General features: G+C 34.2%; 1 pseudogene; it reads left to right on the plus strand.

Annotated features, from left to right (window-relative positions):
- Window positions 1-7,649: 7,649 nt before the first annotated feature.
- On the plus strand, window positions 7,650-9,350 carry LOC129485406 (nucleoporin NUP35-like; annotated as a pseudogene).
- Window positions 9,351-13,886: the final 4,536 nt, after the last annotated feature.

The following is a 13,886-nucleotide window of genomic DNA, read 5'->3' on the forward strand; positions in this document are numbered from 1 at the left end:
GATAGTGCCACTGCACTCCAGCCTGGGTGACAGAACGAGCCTCTGTCTGAAAAACAAAACCAAAACCAAAACCAAAAACAAAAAACAAAACAAAAAAAAAACCTCCCTATCCTCTCATTCTCATAACTCCCCAAAGATGAACAAATCACTCCTTTGTGACAAGACTAAGCACAGATATCTTCCCTCTTCTGCCCGAACCTGCTGAAAAAGCCAAACACAGATCCTTTCTCTTTCACCTCTAGCCATCTCTCTATTCCGTGTCTTCCCAGTGATTAGCTAAGATTAGAATGTGACTATCTAGACACAGAGATTCACACGTCCTATTCAGCTAACCGATTGAGACTTTCCGTTATTGCAAACCAATCTCAACTGAAACTTGTCTGCTCCTTCCAGTGAAATTCTAAGACAAAACTACCCAGTTGAGACAGTCTGGATCTTTGCATCTACTGCAATAGCCTAAATAAAATCAGACTCCTTACCTATGTAGTTTTTGTCTTTGACACAGAAAATAGGTAAAATATTAGTCAATGGGACTGAATAAGGCCCACTGAAGAGAGACTTAAGAAGAAAAAGCTATCCAGGATGAGCTCACAGAATTTGAATATTTAGACATCAAACATGCACACACACACACAGACACACACACGATTGAGAAAGAATGACTAGGAAAACATCTAGAAACCCAGGAATGTATGAAAGTAAAAGAGAAAGAAGATGCAAGAAGGCAGGAGTTGTCAACTGTACTGAATCCTTTGGAACTATCAAGTGAAATGAGGATAAAGGTAGCCATTGGATTTGGATTGATGGAGATCATTAGCAACACAGTAGTCCTCTCTTATCTGCAGTTTCACTTTCCATGGTTTCAGTTACCCAAGGTCAACACAGTCCAGAAATATTAAATGGAAAATTCCAGAAATAAACCATTTATAAGTTTTAAATTGCATGGCAGCTTTCTGAGTAGCATGATGAAATCCCTTGCTGTATCACTCCCTCATGCCCAGGACATGAATCATTCTTTCACCCATGGTATTCACCTTGCACACACTACCAGGCCATAAGTCTTTTAGTAGCTATCTCGGTCATAGATTGACTATTGTGGTATCACCATGCTGTGTTCAGGTAACCCTTATCTTCCTTAATAATGGCCCGAAAGCACAAAAGTAGTGATATTGGCATATTGTTTTAATTGTTCTATTTTATTTATTGTTGTTAAACTCTTATTGTGCCTTATTTATAAACTCAATTTTATCATAGGCACGTACAGGAAAAAACATAACACTGTATATAGAGGGCTTGGTACTATCTGCAGTTCCAGGCATCCATTGGGGGTTTTGGAACATATTCTCTACAGAGAAGGAAAGACTTCTATATTTACAAGAACAATTGCTTTTAAGAAGTGGTGATAGCAGTGAGTTGAAGAGTAAAAGGGTTGTGAGGAGTTCTGAGACAAGAATTGCAGATAATTATTTTAGAAAGATTGAATAACATTCATATGGGACAGTATTTAGAGGGGAATCTGAGGTGAAAAATGTGTTTTTTTTCTGAGATAAGAGATTCTACAAAAGATTTGTAATACAGGAGAAAGGGGTGCCTACAAAAACAAAGACTTTGGGAAAACATTATAATAAAAATAGTTAATATATATTGCATTCTTAATATGACCCAGGCACTATACTTTGTCTTTTTTATCTATTGTTCTTAATTTCTCTCATTTATTAACACTCCTCTATTAGAGAAAAATAGGACAGAGAGTTTAAGTAAGTTGATCATGATTTAAATTTCAGCACACTGCCTCCAAAATCCGTAAGTATAATCATTATGCTAAAATGCCTCTCTGTATATCTTAAAGCTACCAACAATACATGAATTAAGATGCAAGTACTTGATACACTTCTAAGAAAATTAAGAAGTAAGCAACTTTGATTTATGTCAACAATTTACTTAACACATCTTCTAAAAGTTTAAGCCATTGCAATAAAATTTGAGCCAGAAATAATAAAAATGAATGTTAGAGAGCATCAGATGAAATAATTACATTGCTAGAAAATTCAAAATAATTTATTGAAAATCATTAGAAATTAACAGTACTTTATAAATTATGGATACAAAAATTAATAATAATCTAATAATTAATATTGATAAAGAATCTGTTGGAAAACATAATCTACTGTTCATAATGACAAACAAAACAGAAAACTATTGGAAGATAATAATGAAGGATATATTGCACTATAAAACACCTGCAAAAATATTCTACTTTGAAACTGGAGGATCTACATTAAGTGCTGACATACAATGACAATATTATTGAAATAGCTGTTCTTTTCAAATCAAAGTGCAATTTCAGCATAATTTTTATTTTTAATTTAAAAATTATTCTTGCCAATATAATTTTAAGCAAAAGTATGCATTTAATTTTACAAAGTTTTAAAATAATATTAACATAAAAATGAAAAAATAGACATGGAAGACAGGCTTAGAAAATTTTGAAAAGGAAATAGTGAGATTGATGGGGGACTATATCTCTTAGATAGAAAATAAATTATGGAATTAAAGTAACTAAAATATAATACGTAGGCAGATTAATAAAGTATATTTCAGTTGGCAGGACATATGGCCATCTATAACTTCGAGAGGATAAGAAACTATAACCCTTTCATATTTCTAAAAGTAGAGGGCAAATGAATTTTGGTGAAAATAGTAATGTCAGCTGCATATATATATATATATATATATTTTTTTTTTTTATTCTGCCATATTAGTAAACAACTAAATATACATCAGAGCAATGAGATGTGTATGTTTATATTTCAAGTGTTAAAACGGTAAAAATAAATTAACAAATGTTGCAGAGAGATAAGTAAAATGAACTTTGACAAACACTGTTAATGTGTGTAAAAACTGATAAAACATTTTAGGAAATTTAGACAAACTTCAAAGAAATCTTAAAAGTCCAATAATTTTGGGTCCTATAATCCTCCTTCTGGGAATTTATTCTAAAAACATTAACAGAAAAAATAATCATAACACTATTTTTGAAAGGGTACTCTGGGAACAACCTAAATATCAAAAATCAAGGAAATGGTTAAACACATTAATGTGTAACCATAGTGTAGACTATTATGCCTGAAAGTGGAACCCAAAAACAATTTTTATTGTGGGGAGATATGTGGCCCATAACTTTAATTGAAAAGTAAGCCATAAAATATTATATATGATATTTCATTTACCTTAAGATATGTCTTTCTTAGGGAAAACAAATGGAAGATAATATTTATGAATATTAATAGTGTTTCTCTTTGAGTAATGAAACTATAATTTATGTTCTCATACATGTCAGTATTAATTTTTCTTGTATTTCATATGGTACATGGATTGCCTTTATAATTATCATAAAACTAGTTTTAGAAAATAACTTATACAAGTTAAAGGTAAATCAAAGCTATCATATTTCATTTAAACCAATACCATCCATTAACCCATGATAGTATGGAAGTTCTCTATTTCTTGGACCTCATAATAGTACATTGTAATTCTAAGATATTTCCAGTTATAAAATATAAACTATGCCCTTACTATATTTTCAGATTTTAAAAAGTCATTTTTGCTACAAATTGTAAATTAAACGATGAATAAATACATACAAATGTGCCTATATGAACATGTGTTAGACTGGACCTAACCAGGTCAAACACATTTGAAAATATTAAATGTATATATTAAAATAAAGTTGTAGTGCTCAAATTCCAAAGAGATTTAATTTTAAGCATAACTATATATCCACTTAAATCTTAGAATGGCAGTTAATATAGTATATTTTCACATAAATGATGATAAAACCAAAATTTAAAAACTCAATTTAAGTATATAAGATAAAAGTATTTTTAAATGGAAATTTAATATAATTGATTACTGATGTAGTATATTTTAAATTTTTAACTTTTATAACATTTATTTGAATTGGAAAAGGAAAGTGTCACTACCACTCTACAATGTTAAGAATGTTGAAATAACAGATTCGTATAGCATAAAAATTAGTTTACTAGTGAATTCCTATATGATTTATTTATAGCTTATAAAATATTACAAGTGTAAAATATTATATACATTTGTTTTAAAAATAAATTAGTGAATAATGGTTACATAAACTTTAATAGTCAAACTTTTAAATCTTAATTTGTACATAAAAAGAATATTAAATATCACATCTGAGATAATTTGTATTTTGCTATCTTTAGGAGAAAGAGATGAGAATTATGGAGGAAACTAAAAGTTATTAAAACTAAACATGTGTCGGCCGGGCGCGGTGGCTCACGCTTGTAATCCCAGCACTTTGGGAGGCCGAGGCGGGCGGATCACGAGGTCAGGAGATCGAGACCAAGGTGAAACCCCGTCTCTACTAAAAATACAAAAAATTAGCCGGGCGTGGTGGCGGGCGCCTGTAGTCCCAGCTACTCGGAGAGGCTGAGGCAGGAGAATGGCGTGAACCCGGGAGGCGGAGCTTGCAGTGAGCCGAGATCGCGCCACTACACTCCAGCCTGGGTGAAAGAGCGAGACTCCGTCTCAAAAAAAAAAAAAAAAAAAAAAAAAAAAAACTAAACATGTGTCATTCTCTGTACTAGTTACTTAGCATTTTATAATTGCAAAGAAAATCTTCCCACTGATGGAACATTTCCCATGTGCCAGGTACTATTCTAAATCCTTTTATAGATTGTTCAGAGTGATTATTTCCAATTCAGGAGCATGGAGGCTTATAAGAGGATTAAATGTTATGTACATTGACCACATTACACTAAAAGTATAGCTGATCAAAGTTAGGAGGTGGGACGCTGGGAAAGTAGAGATGCTAATGGTGCAAGGGCTAATATTTCCATTTTATAAATGAGGAGTCCAAATGGTTAATGGAATAAAAACTAGAGTTTTAAGTATTCCACTTGAAATTAAAAGGGAGAATTATATTTAAGTGAGAATAGTTGCTGGGAAAAGAAGGGAAAGAAGGTGATAAATAATCTAAATATATATTCTATCAGAAACTAAATAATATCTAACAGACAAAAAAAACCCCACCATATTGATAATAAGGATATAACTGTAATTGTCAAAAGATGTAAAAACAGACAAAAGTTATTGCTTCTGTGAAGACAACATGGTAGGGAACAGATGAGGAAGCAGATACTATTTGAATTTGGTATTAAATTTTAATCATTAAAAATTAATCTTTAATTATTAAAAAAATAAGCATTTTTTAAATTAAAAATTTGCCAAGCCCAGCAGCTAAATAGTGTCTCCCTGCATGCTTCTCTGTACCATAGCACTTATCTTACAGTATTTGGCACACATAGTTCTCCCACCATACAGGAAATCTTTGAGGGTAGGGACTATCTTACTCATTCTGAAAGTATTAGAATCTAACACAAAGAAAACAAGATATAATTTTGAAAAAAATAAGTTATTTAATTAATTACTAGTTACTACAAATATAGAACCATCAGGAGTTAAACAAATGAAATAATTTTAATCTAAGAGTATACCAAAATTCAATAATTTGCAAATTTCAAATCTTTTTGTTCTAATGCACAGTGTCAAAAAAACCAGATTACATTATGCTGTTGGATATTGTCTAATTTATTACTTAAAAGAAGCTGCCAAAGTGCTTGCATATTTAAATACTCATAAAATTTTACTAACTTCTCAATCTCAGAAAACAAAACAAGAGACTAATTTAGTTGATTAGCATATAAACAACTATTACTATTTTGGCTGTTTGTTAACTATGATGACGCAGTAATACATTTCACTCCTAAATGCAGACAATATATAAAAGGGAGAAAGGACTAATGCAAGTAATTACCAAATCATGTAATTAGCTGTAGCCTAATTTTCTGCCAATAATAATTGAATAGTATGAATGCATGTGAGTGAAGCCACTCCAGAATTTATCTGAACTGAATTTATTTGTGTCTGAACCCCCACGGAGTTAACACATAGTCATAAGAATAAAATCCTGAGAATTGATAAACACATAAGTAATCTTTTAATAGTATTTTAATAGTGAATTTTATAACCTCTTTATGAATTGAGCAATAATTTCATTTCAGCCATTTATATTGAGAGTAAAATGACGTGTGCTGTTATTGGCAAAGTGAAGAGCTGAAAAGACTTTTTATTTTTTAGCTTAAGCAACAGAAAGTTTCTCATAGATCTGGAGGCTTGAAGTTTAAGATCAGGCTGCCAGCATGGTTAGGCTCTGGTGAAGGCTCTCTTCCTAGCTTGCAGATGGCTGCCTTCTAATAGGATGGAGGAAGAGGAACCTCTCTGGCGTCTCTTCTTATATGAGCACCAATCCCATCATGCAGACTCCACCCTCATGATCTCATCTGAACGTAATTACCACCAAAGGCCTATCTCCAAATATTAACACATTGGGGTATAGTGCATCAACAGATGACTTTGGAGGGTGATGCAATTCACTCAATAGCAATGAGTATCTTGCATGCTCGTGACAACATAATTTAAAACAATGATTCATACAAAAGTTGGGCAAAAGTAGTTTACATAGTTAATATGTTCACATGATCTAATGCCTGAAATTCATTTTAAAATTAATTATTGATCTTTTAAAATTGTCATGTAGGGCCGGGCACAGTGGCTCATGGCTGTAGTCCCAGCACTTTGGGAGGCTAACGTGGGTGGATCACCTGAGGTCAGGAGTTCGAGACCAGCCTGGCCAACATGGTGAAACCCTGTCTCCACCAAAAACACAAAAATTAGCCGCTTGTGGTGGGCGCCTGTAATCCCAGCTACTCGGGAGGCTGAGGCAGGAGAATTGTTTGAGCCAGGTAGGCAAAGCTGCAGTCAGCTGAGATCGCATGACTGCATTCCAGCCTCGATAACAGCCTGGACTCCGTCTCAAAACAATAAAAATAAATAAAAAAAATAAATAAAAAGTTGACATGTAATAATTGTACACATTTATAGGGGTATATACAGAGTGATATTTTGATACATGTATACAATGTGTAATGATCTATTAAGGGTAATTAGCATATCCATCCCCTCAAACATTTATCATTTCTTTGTGTAGGAAAAATCCAAAATTAAAAAGATGTTTTGGAACAACAGTACTTGTATCCCAGACAAAACCATGAAATTCGCCGAATCCAGACTTCAGTGGGATAAGTATTCATGGCTAAAATACACATAGTATAGATTTAGAGATTTAGAGCCCAAGGTATTTTTACAAATAGTTTTCTTGACAGATAAATCTAAAAATAAATCCTGCATTCATTTAAAGTGCACAATTTGGTAACTTGTAACATATAGCATCATTTTTTTTTCTAGTTTTAAGCTCCTTGGGGCAAGAGGGTATTCCTCATGTTTCTATTAGTCTATCTTGGCTGGAAGTAGAAGTTGTATAAATTTGTTTTTGCAATGACTTTCAAGAGATATTGTTTCCATTTCTTTTTCCCCTTCGATCATGATTTACAAAAGAAAATAATTGAGTATATACCTTCTCATAATAGACTGTTCTTTGGCAACTGACTTTCTACCAGTTAGTATCAGCTAAGTATTTTCAAGCTCATAGACAAAAAATAAATACCACAGTTAAGGAAAGATAATAATTACTAAAAAATAAATGGTTGTATGTATGTTACATGACTATAAATTATTTCCTTTTATGTTAACTTTAGACTCCCTTATGTGAACTCATTCTCAGTTCTTCCAGATGATAAATAACTGAGGCAATACAGGGTTCAACATTAAGAAAAAAATTAAGCTGGGTGGGGTGGCTCACGCCTATAATCCCAGCACTTTGGGAGGCTGAGACGGGTGGATCACGAGGTTAGGGGTTCGAGACCAGCCTGACCAGCATGGTGAAACCCCGTCTCTACTAAAAATACAAAAAAATTAGCTGGGCATGGTGGCAAGCGCCTGTAATCTCAGCTACTCAAGAGGCTGCGGCAGGAGAATTGCATGAACCAGGAGGTGGAGGTTGCAGTGAGCCGAGATTGCGCCACTGCACTACAGCCTGGGTGACAGAGCAAGACTCTCTCTCAAAAAAAAAAAAAAAAAAAAAAGAAAAAAAGAAAAAAATATAGTTCTCTCTTCCTCCTACATATTAAGAATTCAAACTGAGCAAAAGTAATTATTGAAATGCCCTCTCATGTGTATTTTCTTGACATGTTAATGAAGTCGTGCACCATCACTGAACCATAAATTTAAAAAAAATTACAAATTGGACTTATTTAAAATTTAAAACATATTATTCTAAAGACATAGTAGAGGAATGAAATGGCAAGCTATAACCTAAGAGAAAATATTCAAAACACATAAATTAGAAAAAGATACAAAGAATGTTTACAACTCTTAAGGTCCTAGGATTAGTGTAGTTCGGGCCACAATGGCAGCCTTTGCTGTGAAACCACATGTGCCCACATTGGGATCTGAACCAGTGACGGTGAGTTCATCCACATCTCCAAAGCCAGGAGATAATGTCCAGTTCTTACCTGTCTTTTTAATGATGGATTTTCCAGCGACTCTATAAGTTCAATCAATTAGTGGTCCTAGTAGGAGTAATGGAAATGAGATCACGTTTACTTGCAGGTGGCTCATCACCGCCATAGTCAGTTGCAGCAGCTCATAAAGATAAAAGTGGAGCTCCACCAGTTAGAAGTATATATAAAATGACATTTCTAGACCAGAGCTTGGATGAAAACTTTTAACTTCAAGAAGAGAGTCAAACATTTTATTAATGCAGAGTCCTCTTTTTGGAGTTAACACAACTACTCCTGCAACCAGGAAAAGTATGTTTAGTCTAGCATGTATCAGTCAGCCATGAAAGACAGCATTATCTCCTGCCCACTTGGATCCTTTTATACTCAAGGAGATCCTCTGATTTCAGAAGATCACCTCAATGACACTTGAGTGATTGTGTTTGGGTTTCCTCAAGCACCTGCTTTTTACATATTATAATTTGCATACTATGGGAATAGCTTAAAATATGTCTAACACACAGGAAATTGCATATTTGTTATTAATCTAAACTGTAGGCCTAGAAAACCTTAAGCAAAGACAGGAGAATTTTTAGAGAATTCATCATGATTGGTGTACAACCATGTTTTGATGCAAGCATTACAGAAAACAGTGACAAATGTGCTTTATCATCTCCATCTTCAGCCGTTACATCATCAATCAAAACTTTAGGTAAACCAATACAACCTGGAAATACTCCTAGAATTTCTACCCTGAGACCTCTTGCTGCAGCATACAGAACTTTTAACATTTCTAACAGATAAACACCTAAAAACAATGAAAGTCTTGTATCCAAAGCAATATGTGTTGGCTGCTAGCATAAGAAATAAGAACTCAGCGACCAAAGAGAAGGTTGCTACACTAAAACAGAGTTAGTAAAGGACTGCTCATTTCCATCACTTAGTTATATAACCACTATTGCAGTGTTGAATAGCTATCGCATACTTCTTTCAGAAAGAAGCCTTTTTCTTTAAGGACATCGCCTGTTGTCATTCACACTTTAAAGGATGCTTGGAATACATTTTAAAGAAAACTAAAAATCCCTGTAAATAGGTGTTGTGCTGTCTGTGATCATGCATGCTTATGCAAGCACAAAAACCACGACATGATTACTGTAAATTAAATAATTTAATTTGTGGTAAGGCTTCGTAGTCTTCATGAGAAGGTAGGTGAATTTCATAAATCACAGCTGCTTCTGCACAAAGATTATTATTAGCAATTTGAATTATGGTTTTTTAATTTAGATAGTATTTCATATTTTAATTATATTTGTTTATATATGTCCTTTCATGGATCGTCATCTTGGTATATTATAAAACCAACACATTATTTTAAAAAACCTACTACTAAAGTTTCTTGATAAAAACAAACTGTCACATTGTCAATGGTAAAATGCTTACAACTCAATGATAGAACAATAAACAATTCAGTATTTTTTTAAATGAGCAAAAGAGTTTAGTAGTTATCTTGAAAGAGAAAGTACACAGATGACCTATAGAAAGGGTATAAAACATCACTAGTGTTTGGGGATGCAAATTCATCACAACCCATGCGGAAGAATGGGCAAAATAACAATTAAAAAATTAGAACGGAAGCAGAAAAGATATGGGGCAACTGGGACTCTCCTACATAGCTGGTGGGAATGTAAAATGGTATAACCACTTTGGAAAACAGTTGGAAAGTTTCTTGTAAACTTAAACATATACTTATCAGACACATGAGATATTCCTTTCCTAGGTATTTACCAGGGAGAAACCAAAATGTGTGACTGCACAAAGACCAGGTCACAAATATTCATAACAACTTGATTTGAAATAGACAAAAACTCTAAACAACTCCAATGTCCAACACATGATGAGCTAACATATCGTGATATATCCATTTAATAACACACTACTTAGCAATGGAAAGAAATTATTAATTCATGCTATAACATGGTTGGATCTCAAAATCATTATGCTAAGTGGACAAAGCCAGGCCGAAAATCAAAAGCAAAAAAGGGGAAAATAAACATATCTTATAAATCCATTCATATAAGATTCTAGGGAATCAATGTCTTAATCCATTTAGACTGCTATAACAAAATGCCATAAACTGAGTGGCTTATAAACAATAGAAATTTATTTCTTACAGTTCTAGAGTCTGGATGTCCAAGATCAAGTTTCCAGCAGATTCAATGTCTGGTGAGCTCTGTTTCCTGATTCATATATAGCACCTGCTTGCTGTGTTCTCACATGGTAGAATGAGCCAATTAGCTCCCTTCACACTTATTACATTCATGAGGTCTCTGCCTCCATGACCCAATCACCTCCCAAAAGGACCCACCTCCTAATACCATCACTTAGGGTTTAAGATTTTAACATGTGAATTTTGGGGGACACAAACATTCAGACCATGGCAATAAACTAGTTTATAGTGACAAAAAGTAGAACAAATATATGGGCACATGAAGGATAGATTACAAATGGGTCCAAAGAAACTTTCAGAGAAATTGAAATATTTGTTATCCTGACAGTGGTTATCATTTCCCAGGTGTGCATGCATATGCCAAAAGTTATCACATTGTGTACTTGAAATATGTGAAGTTTAGTGGACTTCCGTTGTACTTCCATGAAGTCGAAAAAGGCAAAAAAAAAAAAACTTTTCAGTTAAAATTATATACACTTTATATAGTGTATATAACTATGTTCCATATGAACTATAAAGTTCATATGGAACCAATTATATACACTTTAGGGTAGGTATTTATAATTGAAAAAGACACGTCTATTTTAAGTTGCCAAAACCTTATTTATTTGGTGTCCTTTTACCTATAACTGATATCTGATAACCACTAATAAAGTTTGCCACTTGTTGAATAAATGTATGCTTATTCAGATATTTTAAGGCATCAGGGAAATACCTTTTATCATTTTTAGAAAATTTTGACTAATTTATCTAAATTTAAACCTACTTAAATGACAGATTTTCTAGTAAGAAATTATTAGATTTGTAGCGATAAAGGAATGATGCAAATTTGTCTATTCCTGTGGATTTTATTTATGTTTGAAACAGTTTTTCAAAATTGTCGTTGAATATACTAAAAATCACTGAATTATATACTTTAAGTGAAAAGAAAACTTATTTGTCAATACCTGTTTACCTAAATGAGAAAATTGGGAAAGTATTATGGAAAGGGAGACTGGGTAAAATTTTAAGGACCTTGAATATCAATGACACTTTGGTTTAACATGCAATTCATGTTTTATTGTGGAAGGTTTTGAACAGGGCAGTAGCTTTTCAAGCTATGCCTTGAGAAGTTTGTTCTGGCAGTGGCATATGAAGTGGTTTGATCTTAGGAGAGAAGAAAATCCTGTTACAATTTAATTGAAATAAATTGAATGGAAAATTACAGAGGCTTAAACTAATTAAAAGTAGCAGTACTAATAACTTTTTTTTTTTTTTTTTTTTTTTTGAGACGGAGTCTTTCTCTGTCCCCCAGGCTGGAGTGCAGTGGCGTGATCTCGGCTCACTGCAAGCTCCGCCTCCCAGGTTCACGCCATTCTCCTGCCTCAGGCTCCCGAGTAGCTGGGACTACAGGCGCCCGCCAACACGCCCGGCTAATTTTTTGTATTTTTAGTAGAGACGGGGTTTCACCGTGTTAGCCAGGATGGTCTCGATCTCCTGACCTCGTGATCCACCCGCCTCAGCCTCCCAAAGTGCTGGGATTACAGGCTTGAGCCACCGCGCCCGGCCACTAATAACTTATTTTTAAAGTGAGTGGCTGGATAATAAGAGAGTTTGAGACTTTGCCACGTGTTGGTTGTAGGGAGTAATGAGAATTGAGAAATCAAAAAGAACTCTAACATTTTTTTCAGTGTCAGGATGAATAGAGTTTCCATTAAAGAAGTCAAGAGAGAATGCAGTAATTCAGTAATCCAATAATGGTTGAAGGGGTTGTCTTGAGCACTCTTTTTTGTTTGATTTGGAGGTACATGTGCAGTTTTATTACATGGGTATATTGCATGATGCTGAGGCTTGGGGTATGGATGGTCTTATCACCCAGGGAGTGGGCATAGTACCCAGCAGGTAGTTCTTCAGTGCTTTCTCCACCCCTCTCTCCCCACTCTAGTAGTCGCAGTGTCCATTGTTCCCATCTTTATGTCCATGTGTATTCAGTGTTTAGCTCTCACTTATAAGTGAGAACATAAGGTATTCAGCCTTCTGTTCCTGCAATAATTTGCTTAGGATCATAATAGCCTTTAGCTGCATCCATGTTGCTGCAAAGCACATGATTTTGTAGTTTTTCACAGCTGCATAGTATTCCATGGCATATATGTACCACATTTTTTAAAGCCAGAGTGGTCTCCTACCCCCAGTCTTGAGGATTCTAATGCTCAGGTTTAGGCAGGTCATTTAGTTAGATAGTACAACTGACCATAGGGAAAACAAATCCAAATCTTTCTGTAGAGACCCTAGGTAATAGTTTTCATTTTATAGCTGCCTAGTGTTTGAACTCCCTTGTCTATAGTTAGAGAGTGGAACATTGTTTTTATTTTATATAAAAGATTAGGTACTTGTTCCCCCAGACTCCTTGACCTTAGACCTCAGAGACTTGTCTTAAACTTGGACAATCAGATGTTCCTTCTCAGGGCATGAGTCTGAGGTGGCTGACACAGAGAAGAGAGAAGAGAAAAGGCCTCATGTTACCACCAACACTCAATATCTTTGCCCACTGGTGGCAGAGGCAGCATGTATTCAGGTGTAACAGGACTGTTGGCAGCATGGAAATCTGACTGGTCTTGTGGCCAGAGCTAGATATGCATAATTATGAGTGACCTTCCTTGGTCCCTGATTGACTTTAATAAAAACAGCTTCATTGAGATATAATTCACACAACACAAAATTCACCCATTTAAAATTTACAATTTAGTAGCTTTTAGTGTATTAACCGAGTTTGCAACCATCACTATGATCTAATTTTAGAACACTTTCATCATCCAGAAGAAACCCTGTGCCCATTAACAGTCAACCTTCACCTCCCTCCAAACAAATATTAATAATATTCTCCCTTCCATCTCTATGGATATTTCTACTTTGGACATTCATTAAAAGAAATCTTACAACGTGCAATATTTTGTGAGTGGCTTATTTCACTTAGCATAATGTTTTCAAAGTTCCAGGTTGTTGTATGTATCAGTACTTCACACCTTTTAATTGCCAAATGATTTTATGGACAGATTACATTTTATTTTTCCATTCATCAGTTAGCAGACGTGCATGTTGTTTTCACCTTTTGGCTATTATGAATAATGTTGTTATGAACATTTGTGTGTACGTTTTGATGTGAACACACATATTTTCATTTCTCTTGG

Source organism: Symphalangus syndactylus, chromosome 6 (genome assembly GCF_028878055.3).
Source record: "Symphalangus syndactylus isolate Jambi chromosome 6, NHGRI_mSymSyn1-v2.1_pri, whole genome shotgun sequence".
Lineage (NCBI taxonomy): Eukaryota > Metazoa > Chordata > Mammalia > Primates > Hylobatidae > Symphalangus > Symphalangus syndactylus.